Raw genomic sequence first — 11,349 nt, 5'->3', positions numbered from 1 at the left:
ATGGTATATAAATACTGTGTATGGTTATTGATGCATGTGTGAATGAGCCATCACAGATCCAATACTCTGCTCATTGCTACACATAACTTCAAACATTGTTTAGAAAAGAAATCTGTTTGTCTAGTATTGTATTGGCTGTCGAGTTGGAACTGGCTTATGGTGACCCCAGGAAGAAGCTTCTAAGGCCAGTGAGAAACGGAGCTGGTTTGCCATTGCCTTCCCCTGCAGAGTCTTCCTTGGTGGTCTCCCATCCAGGTATTGACCCTGATTAGCTTCTGAGATCTGACAAGATCAAGCTGTGCCATGCCACCTTCCTTTCCCCATTGCCACTTAGGCTTTATCAATTCATATGCCTATAGGCAGGGGGGGGGGGGGTTAGAAGAAGCCCAGCAGGAAATCCTTTGCATATTAGGCCACATCCCCTAATGCATCCCCTTTGCATATTAGGCCACATCCCCTGATGCCAACTGCATTCCTGTAAGTTCCTTCTCATAAAAATCCCTACCTATATGCAATGTTCCCTCTAAGCTGCAGAGTCTTGAGAGCAAAAATTCTATTTCGTGAGCTACTGGTATTAAAGTTGTGAGTGCCTGTCATTAAAGCCGAGAGCTACTGTGCTCTGGGGTCATCCTTCCTGAGCTAAGACAAAATGTGTGAGCTGGAGGCTAAAAATCTGTGAGCTAGCTCACACTAACTCAGCTTAGAGGGAACACTGCCTATAGGCCTTGTTTGACTTAATATTTCAATCCCACTTTTCTTCCCAATGGGGACATTCAACATCCATTGGCCTGTTCCAACATGGCTTCTCTTATGTTCTCCTTTCCTTACTCTCACAACAATCCTGTGGACTAGGCTGAGAGAGTGTAATTAGCCCATGGCAGAGTGGAGATGGGCTTCCCAGATTGTCATCTGGCATTCAGACCCCTACATCATACTGGCCTTGGGAGTGTTTGGGAGTTGCATCCAGGTAGAGTCATGCAGAACCCCCATAATTAGCATTCTCGGCAGCCCCCAGTAGACATTCACCATGCAAAGACTGTGGGTTTATGATCAATCAGTGCTCAGATGAGTGACACATAAAGGACTGCAGCTGGGCACTGCTTACATGGAGGCATCATTTGTGAACACTGTAGCCTTCATTCAGCAAGTTGTGTCCACCTGGTGGTTGAATATTCTGTCAGGTCACAGCTGATTTATGGTGACCCTGTAGGGTTTCCAAGCCAAGCGATGTTCAGAAGTGGATTGCCATTGCCTGCCTCTATGTAGCACTTTCTTGGTGGTCTCTGTTATGTAATGTGTTTTACTGGGCTCTTGTTGCCTGAGATTGAGACAGGCACTCCTTGGCTGCTACCAGACCGGCACTTTGGGCCGACTCAGAGACACCTCTGAAATCAGCCCCCCAAATCCCTTTGGACAGCAACATCTGCTGCCCGCCCCTGTTCCGTACTCACCCCGTCCTCCTGGCAGCTCCATCCGGCTTGAAAAGCTTTGGAAGTGGTAGCAAATGTTCGGGCCAGCCGCCAGTTGCCTTCTTGGCATCTGGATGGGGAAGGGCTCAAACAAGGCAGCTTGGTGGTGTGAAATCGCCAAGCCGCCCCAAGCCATTTCTGGCTTTTTTCCTTTTTTTTTTTTACAGAAACCATCTAGAGCTCTTGAGTGCGTGAGCACTTGATCTGTAGGGGAAACAATAGAGGAATCCGGCTTCCAAGGTGCCTTCCCGTCTAGAGGCACCCGGCCACCTCAGGATGGGGCCACCTTGCCGGGGACCGTCTGGAGACTCCAGGATGGCTCTTTTTGAGCTGTCCTGATTTGGGACACCTCCCAGCTCCCCCCCCCCCCCGCCAGAATGCCCGTCCGCTATCAGTCCTTGCGAACCAGGATCCTGAAGCCTGGAAGAACTGGCCAATCAAGGTGCTAGGCATGTGACAACAAGATGCAAATAAAGGATTCTGGAGTGAGCCAATAGGAGTAACTGTTGCCAGCTAGGGAGGACATGGTTAACAATGACCAGATTGCATATAGTTGCAGTTTTTCCTGTGTTCCTCTGTGACTGTTTCTTCTTGCAATTAAGTGTTCTTGGTTGATTCAGAGCTGGCTGAGCACACTTTATTTCAGTCTCCTATCTAAGTTTCAACCAGGGCTGACTCTGCTTAGCATCTGAGATCTAGCAAGATCAGGCTAGCCTAGGCCAACCAGGTCAGGTCAGTCTCCCATCCAAGTACTGACCAGGACTTACCCTGCTTAACTTCCAGGATCTGTCAACATTGGGCTAGCCCAGGCCATCTAAGCCAGGAAAAGCTCAAAAACTGCCTAATGTGCTTACTAAGCCTCCCATGCTGGTGCATCTACCATGCTGAAAATGCCTGTATTTTAAACTTTGAGATAAACTCATCATTTAACATTACTTGTAAATTCATATAATATGGCCTTTGACTCCCCATTTTGCACTCCTCTCCAGTTGTGCTTATGACTGGTAGCTCCATCCCTCTGCCTATGCTGTGAGGTTCTATGGAGAATAGGGCAGAGATTGTTGCGTGAGGTTGGGGACTCGGCATATTCCATGGCTGTACTTGGTCGTTTTCAAAGAAAACATGAAATCTGTGATAGTCCCTGGAAGGAGGCACACAGCTGTTAGAATCTGGCCTGCACAATTATTATGACACTAATCCATAATCGGAGAGACTGAAGCAGTGCTCTGCTGGGCATTATGTAAGCCCAGAGCAGCTGTGGCGACATCCTTTGAGAGCGGAGAGTTAAGAAAAACAAAGCAAACAAAACCCAGAGTTAAATCACTTCAACTAGGAAATGCAAAGTTCAGGTAATCCTCAGAAATAGCCAGTCTGGGCAATTTAACTGTATAATCCTGAGCATTCTAAATACATTGAAGTCAAAGGTTTGGATCCTGCCTAAAAGTTATATGGATGGAAAATGGGGATGATTTCCCCCCTGATTTTCTCTCTCCCACGATCAGTCTCGGACTCCCACCCAAGCTGCTATGGCACTGTACTCCAATGAAGTTCCTCCACTCTGCAAACCGTGCCCTCAGGCTCCACCCCTAAAATCTCCAGGCATTTCCAAAATATTTCTAGTTATCATTCCTCTACATAGGACTGGACTTTAACTCTGTTGTCAGGCACGATGTCTTGGAAAAAAGTTTACAAATGTGTTTTTAAAGACTGTGTATTCTGTATTTCTTTTTATAGTCGTTAAATTTGTTCCCAGTATATTGCTAAGGAATTTGGGCTAGCAGATATGAGACTATCCTGTTTTATCTTCACAATAACCTCATGAAGCAGGTTAAACTGAGGCACAGTGACTTGCTGAAAGGTTACACAGTGAACTAGTAGGGCAACTTGGGTTTTTTGGCTCATGTCTTCATACAAAACATTATGTACCACATGGAATTAGTCATCTCAGTTAATTCTTAAGCAGATCTTAATTTTGTGGTTTGGTTGATTTTTGTTTTCATACAGCCCAGTGATGTGTTTCTTGATGCCCATTTCCTCTCCCTGAGGCAAAAATCCCATCCTAGGTTTCCTCCACTGTGCAGGAAGTACTTGAGAAGAGCCCAGGAGGCATTATCTCTCTATCTATAAGAAGCACCCATCACAGGAGGACATTTGGCATGGAAACTCAATATTCTGTGATTGGTGTGAGCTCCCATGGCAGCCATTTTGTTATGGCTCCCATTACCTATTCTCAAAAATTCTAAAAGTGCCCAAATGTTCAACAAGGTTAGGGACTCCATCAATGAAATGGAGGAAAGCCTGGATTGCCTTTTTTTGCTTTGGTGAAAGATGCTTTGATGAAGACACGAATAGGTCCTGGGAAATTAATTTCTGGGCACCATGGCAACTTCATTGGGGCTCTCTGATGTAGATAATGTTCTAAAAGCTTGATGTGGCAATACTGACCTCTTGAAGCAACCTTAACTTAATTGTGTAATAGGATTTTGGGGTCTCTTATTGCTACTCTAGTGGCATGGATGCCCATTGGGACTGATGGTAGTATTTAGTATTGCATTATTTCCCAGGCCACTGTCAGCTGAAATTAGGTTGTTAGGTTGAAACTTGGAGCACATGGTTTGATCAGACTCCATGTCCGTCTTATTGCTAGTGCTAGATCAGGCCTTGCTCCCTCACTTTATTGGTGTGTTTACAGCTAATGCACATTCTCGCTAATGGAAGAAGGCAAATATGAAAAAAAACCTGAAGGTGGAGGTGCTAAGAGCAAGAACTATTGCGGTGTTATGTTTAAAAATTATGAGGGTTGCACAGTATGCATGTGCTTTGGGATTCTTCCTTGCATTTTAAAAATGAAGGTGAACTCAACAGCAAGCAAACAAACAAAAACTCCAAAGAGGCCACAGACTCAATGGAAGACTTAATTACCCTCAGGGAAGACTGGAGGCTTGTTTATGAAAAGGAGACTGTCTTTGGAAAAGCCATTTTATGTTTTGGGCTGTCTGTTGAGATTACTAGATTTTTACAGCAAGCCTGATGCCTCTCACACTTTCTCGGTACATTTCCCACACTCGGAAGCAACCTCCCTGCTAGAGCATTTGACATTTTGAATATTTCCCAAATGTGAAATGTTTGACTTTCAGTCTTAAAACATCTTCTAAATTTTGTTCGCAGGAGAACCACAAAAGACCATCTACTAGGCTGGGATCAAGGAATTTTAGGTTGGAATTTTAGATATATTTTAGAGGAAAATCCGGAAATCATCCTCGGAGGCTTGATGAGGGTAGCAGGCCAAGCACCTTTGCTCTCAGTTTAACACAGGAAAAACTTTTCATTTGTCAAATACTGGGAAGGGATTGTGGATAAATGGTAGACACACTGAACGACAGCCCAAGATAACACCTCAGGTAGTGCATCAGTGAACTGAGCAGAACTTCTGAGAATCTGGCTGCCTGTCAAGCAGATGTGAGGTTGTTCTTTAAGAGCAGAACACAGCCTGCCAGATGCAGCTATGAGCAGTGCATTATTTATTAACCTTGCTTTGAAAGCATCAATAATGTAAACATGGTATATCGTTGCATATGATTTTAGGCAGCTCCTTTTACATTGGCAGCTTTTCTAGGGACATTAATTTTGTTTTAAAATCCACTCCCCTTCATTTTAAGAACAGAGGTATGACATTTAACAATTGCACTTTTGCCCTGAAAACATGGCCATATGAAGTTAAGGTTTTTGCAGTTATAGCATGAATTTTGTCAGAGATGTACAGTAGAAAAGAGCAAGAGTCCAGTAGCACCTTAAAGACTAACAAAATTTGTAGCAGGGTGTGAGCTTTTGAGTCCAGGGCTTTTTTTTGTTGAAAAAGCCCAGCAGGGACTCATTTGCATATTAGGCCACACCCACTGACACCAAGCCAGCCGGAACTGCATTCCTCTGCATTCCTACTCAAAAAAAAGCCCTGTCTGAGTCGCTGCTTCATACTCTGCACAGATGGAGCTCCCAAGATGCTTGGTAATCAGAGCCGGCGCGTCCATAAGGCAAAATTCGGCAATTGCCTCGGATGCCGGCTCTTGGCGGGGCGCGTTCTTTCTGGGTGTGCAGGCCCCGGAAAAACTCTCCCAGCCCTGCGCGCCCAGAAACAACACTGCACCTTTCAGTCCTGAGTGCTCTCTGAATTCAGAGAGTGCCCCAGGACAGCAGTTCTCCCATCAGGCCCTGTGTTCTGTTCTGCCTGCAGCCTTCTTCGCCTGGGTCTTGTCTTCAATGGAAGAGCAAAGGTCGGCGCGGTCAGGGGATCTCCCCAAAGTTGACAGAATGTTGATGGGAACAAAGCCCTGCGCAGCAGCCGGGCCACAGCTGCCTGCCCGCCTCCCTCCGACCTTCACTACTCAGCTGTGGTGGTGAGGAAGCCAGGGCGGGTGAGGGCCAGAAAGCATGAAGGCACCGGAGGCAGAGAGGAGCTTCTCGGAGGTGGCAGCCCTGCTTGGAAGGGGGCACGCAGCCAGGGTGGTGGCCTTGTGGCCAGAAGGCTGTGGTGACGCTGGAGAGTGAAGGTGCGAGGATTGGAACCTCCCCCTTGCTCCCAATCAGGTTTCCTGCAAGGCAGGAAGTGGATGGGGCCTGGGGCTTGCATCCCGCACCTTGCAAGGCGTGCTGGACAGGAGAGTTGGCTCCTCCTGCTTGCTTGATTACATCACCTATGTGATGTCATTGTGCTGCGCGCACGCAAAATTTGTTTTCTTAAAGGAGCTGGGGTGGGCGCTGTGGGGGGGGGGCTGCTTCTAGCGGCAGAACCCCTAGTGCTGACCCTGTTGTTAATACATCTGTTTTTGCTACATTAGAGAAAAATAAAGCTCCTCACATTATTGTCATTCATTGATTTTTACACAGGCATGCACTGGCAACAAAGACTCTTCCAACAACCCCAAAAGAATTTTGTCAACAGCCATAAAAACCATCCGCTTTAGCAGAAGGAGATCTCTGAATCACAGCATTTTAAAAAGATCTTGTCAAGAAATGGGAACAGAATATAGGCTTTGATCACACACACTAAATAACGCCCTTTCAATGCACTTTCCAACTGGATTTTACTGTGTGAACTGGCAAAATCCAGTTGGAAAGTGCATTGAAAGTGGATGGAAAGTGCTTTATGTAGTGTGTATGACTGCAGCCTCCAAAGTGCATCTCTACTACACAAAAGTTCACTGTCTCAAGAGGACAAGTTTTGAAGCACTTTTTTGAACTAAGGGCAGAAGTTTCACTTTTTCTAATAGAATAAGAAAACCCACTCTTGGAACACGTTGAAAGGAAGGATTTTATCCATGGGTTGGCTTTCTTGGCAGATATTTTTTAACCATATGGGATCCAAGACGGAGTGCTGCGCAGACTCGGAGGAAGGCAGCCGCTTGTCTCTTCGCTCCTACTAACGCTAAGTTGTTTTAATCTTTTACCTTTTATCTTGCCTTGATAGAAGGAATTGTTTTAAATAATCTTATCCTATCACCTCACTTTTAATATTTGGTGCCTCTGTTTTGTCTTTCCCAAGCTCTGGCCGTTTAATTAGTCAATAAGCCTCTGCTTTCGTTTTCTGAATCAGAAGCTGCTGCAGCTAACGACCTACAGCTGAAGTTTTATAAAGTTTTACATAGTCTTAGCCTGTCTCTCAAAGACAGGGTTTTATTTTTTGTTTTGGTTTTTTTAGAATCTTTTAATCTGAACTGAAGGTTGAAATTAAGTCAACTCCTGCAAAGCAACAAGGCAGAGTGCAGTCGGCTACAGAGTTGGCTCTGACAAATTTGGCTTTTAAAGATATTTTACGATATTCTTAGCAGATGTTGCGGCTTTTATCTGTAAGTTTTAAGACATTAGTTGTTTGGTATTTGTTTTTTTAACCATATGGATGAGATAAATCTTTCAATTCAAGGTCCTAAAGTCAACATTGTGGATGCTACTGAAAAAATTACAAGCCTTCTTGACTAAGCTTCTTCAATGTAAGAGAGCAGAGGCCGACATCCTTACAGACTTCCAAATGCTGGAGGAAGTGCCTTACCAAGATGGAGTTGAGATACAAAAGTCTCTATCAATTTCTTTAAAAGGAGAAATCTGCGAACAGCTGGAAACACTTCAGAACTCTTTCAAAAATCATTTCCTGATGGCATTAAAGTTGAGCCGTGGATCTGCAGTTCTTTTCTTTCTGATATAAACTGTATTGAAGATGTCGACCTAGACAAAGATGAACTAATTGATTTTAGGATGAAAAACTTACTACAATCGGAGTTTAGCTGCAAAAGTCCTGGAGTTCCTTGAGAGAAACCTATCCTTACCTTGTAAAATGAGTTATGGAAGCTTTAATTCCATTTGCAGCAACATATCTTTGCAAATTGGGATTTTCAACACTTGTGACCATCAAAACAAAAAATTGAAATCGATTGGCTGTCCAACATGACATGTCTGTCGCCTTGTCAAAGATCACCCCGCAGTTAAATGTTCTTATTCAAGCTAAGCAACAACAGCTTTCACACTGTCTTTAAAACATAAAATTTAACTTTAACTTGCTTATTTTTAAAACGTATCATCTTGTTTTTCAATGTGCTAAGAAAGAAGCACATATATTGCTATATCACAAATTTGTTTTTGTTTTTTAAATATTTTGATAACCGTATTTCAACATAATTCTTGGTAATCCTATGTATTTTATCTTATGCATTTAAAAACATTATTCTGAGAAGGGGACCATACACTTCACCAGACTGCCTAAAGAATCCATGGCACAAAAAAGGTTAAGAACCCCTAGTCTACATTATTATTATCCATGTCCACCTTTCTCACTGAGACTCTAGTTGGCAGATTATACAATGTAAATCTGCAGTCAACAGAATGATACATCTACCAAGCAATCTAGTAGAACTAGGAATTACAGACTTTTGAAACAGAGCTGTTGTCTGAACAAAGCAGCAGTATTAAACGTGGCACATTAAACATGGTATGGTATTACATCAGTAGAAACACAATGCAGCCTGGACCAATCTGATATGAAGCAGCCTTATGTCCTTTATAAAAATACCCTCCTAAACAATTCTGTTTTATGTACTTTGTTAAATGCTCGAAACATAAAAGACTTCCTGACCTCCTCAGGCAGACTGTTCCACAGGGTGGGGGCCACTACAAAGAAGGCACATGTACAGGCAGTTGTTGATCTTGCCCATCTGTTGAGTGGGTGGTCATCAGCATATTGAAATATTGCACTGTTTGGAATCCCATGGGTCAGTCATCACAATGAAGATAACTGATGTCTGGCAACCCTTTGAGTCCAATATGTCATGAAAACGTTGTGAAAGCAATGTCACTCCAGAGTCGGAAATGACTGGTGCTTGCACAGGGGGTTATCTTTACCTTTTAAAACTAGTAGAAGGAACCACCTCTATCCTATAGCCTGGACTGAAACCAGATCAAAAAGAATCCAGAGTGTATGAATTATCCAAGAAGACCTGGAGTAGTTTGGCTATTGCTCTTTCAATCCCTTTTCCTAGGAAGGACAGATTAGAGTCTGGACAATCATTGGCCATATCATTTTTCTGCAGGGATGGTTTTAAGTGCTGGCCAGATAATTGTCTCTTTGAGTGGCTGAAGGGAGGTGTCATGATTGTGATTGATTTATGCTAGATTTCAAGCACTCATTAGTATGGTTCTTAAAATGATTTTATCAGTCCATACCATACCATACCATACCATAGACCTTTATTGGCATTAATACAAGAATACAGTATACTTTAAAACCAACAGTGACACTATAGAATATAATAAAACCTTAAAAAAACAGCAAAACTTAAATGACATAAAATAGCAGTAGGCTATGCATGAGTAAAAGCCTCTCTGATTTGGATCGCAACCTGTAAAAAGCAAGCAACGTGAGTAGTGACAAAGTTGTGTTTCCCGTGGAGTAAAAAACGAACCTTGGCATTGTCAGAAAGGTCTTGATGGTCAGAAAGCAGTGCATCTAGATATCTTGCACGTGGACTGCTATAAAAAGGGCAGTCCAAAAGAACATGAGGGACCGTTTCGATGACTCCTTTACTACAAAGAAGAGCATTCATGCTGGCTAGATTTAATGCATTACCATCGGCCATCCTTTTCAGAAGATACCACAGAATCCCCTGCAATCTTAGATGATTTTATCAGTCAGGATGGGCAAGGATCCAGCTCACAAGTAGTGGCCTTCACAAATCCCATGAACCTGTCAACACCCATCATGGAAACTGAGTTAAAATGGTCCATGTGAAGAACAGGCAATATATTTGACATTTCTTCTGCCTGGCCTATATTACAGTCGGCATCCAGATCAGAGTATATTTGCATCGTTTTATCACCAAAAAACTGCCAGTTGTCTGTGTCTGAGAATAAAGGCTCAAGATCAGGGCTCATCAACTGTCAAGATACTTTAAACCGTTGGGATTGTCAAAAACTGGTGGATGTGATTGTCACATGAAAACGACGTTTCTTTGCCATTGTCACTACTGCTTTGTATATCTTTCAACAAACATTATAAACATACTTTGTCAGATTCAGTACTAGTTGTCCACCAGTGTCTTTCTAGATGTCTTCTGGCCCTCTTTAGGTCACCCAGCTCCATGCTAAACCATGGGGTTGGCTTCTGCCTCATGGGCAGGAGAGATTAACAAGGAGCAGTCTTGTCAAGAGCTCAAGAGCTTCATATTCCAAGTTCCCACTGCAGTCTCAATGAGCATATGTTTGGAAAACTAAAACCCCTGCAGCACGTTTTGGAATCCAGTACAATTCATGACCTTGAGTTGGTAGCTGATATTAACTGTCCCCCACTTAGTGGATTGTCAATCAACACATTCACTTTGGCGTTGAGTCAGACCATGATTCAGGTCTATTCTCTATCTCTAGAGTGAGATCTCCCCTCAAAGGCTCAGTCTGAAAGATTCATTATGACCTCATTCATGTGTTGGACCTGACCTGTCACAATTTCAGAGGCAGCCAAAGAAGCTAAAAAAAATCCTGGGCTGGCCCCAGCAAGGAGAACTCAGCCTGGATGTTGAAATCTTCCAGAAAAATCAGTCTGTGGCTGGCCCGTAGCTGGTGGGGATCCTGTAGTTACCTCTCCTCCTGACCACCAGGACTACATAGCCAGGCGGAGTTAATTGGGACAGACCATGTCATTTTCTTCCATCCATGTCTGCTACACAAGCCGGTTAAATTTTCTTCTGTTACAATAACCCAAACAGGCATGTAATTTTGTGTTTCACCGATCTGGCAGTGCACAATATTAAAGAAGAAGTGGAGGGAATAGGAGCTCTTGCATCTTTATCTGTCTGGATGTTACAGCTTTTTTGTCAAATACCTTTTTTGAACATACCAATCCCCCATATCTGACAGCTTCGAACTGTACTGAAGATAGAGTTGCTGTTCTGAGTTAGGAAACACCTGGAGACTTGGGAGGTGGGGGTAGAGCCTAAGGAAGGTGGGCTTTGGGGAGGGGAAGAACCTCAGCAGGGCACAATGTCATAGAATCCACCCTCCAAAGTAGCCATTTTCTCTCTAGTCTGGAGGCCTGTTGTAAAAGCAAGAGATCTGCAGGACCCACCTGGAGGCTGGCAACCCTAATTCTGAAGATTTGTCACAGGAGCCTGCTTTAGTATAACAGAGCAGTTCCCTCACCGCCATAAAAATTTCATGGCATTTTATCATTTTATCTGTGAAAAAGATCTAAATAAATGTTCAAAATGATTCTATTCCCACAGGAAAAAGAAACAGCTTTGATCTCCCTTCACATTCTGACACATAAAATGGAAGCACTCCCCCCACCCCATACAAAAATGTTTTAACAAGCTATTACATTTATATATTGATTGATAATGACTCC

This window comes from Heteronotia binoei, chromosome 4, assembly GCF_032191835.1.
Source record: "Heteronotia binoei isolate CCM8104 ecotype False Entrance Well chromosome 4, APGP_CSIRO_Hbin_v1, whole genome shotgun sequence".
Classification (NCBI taxonomy): domain Eukaryota; kingdom Metazoa; phylum Chordata; class Lepidosauria; order Squamata; family Gekkonidae; genus Heteronotia; species Heteronotia binoei.
The sequence above is the reverse complement of the archived record's forward strand: the minus strand, read 5'-3'. Positions refer to the sequence as shown.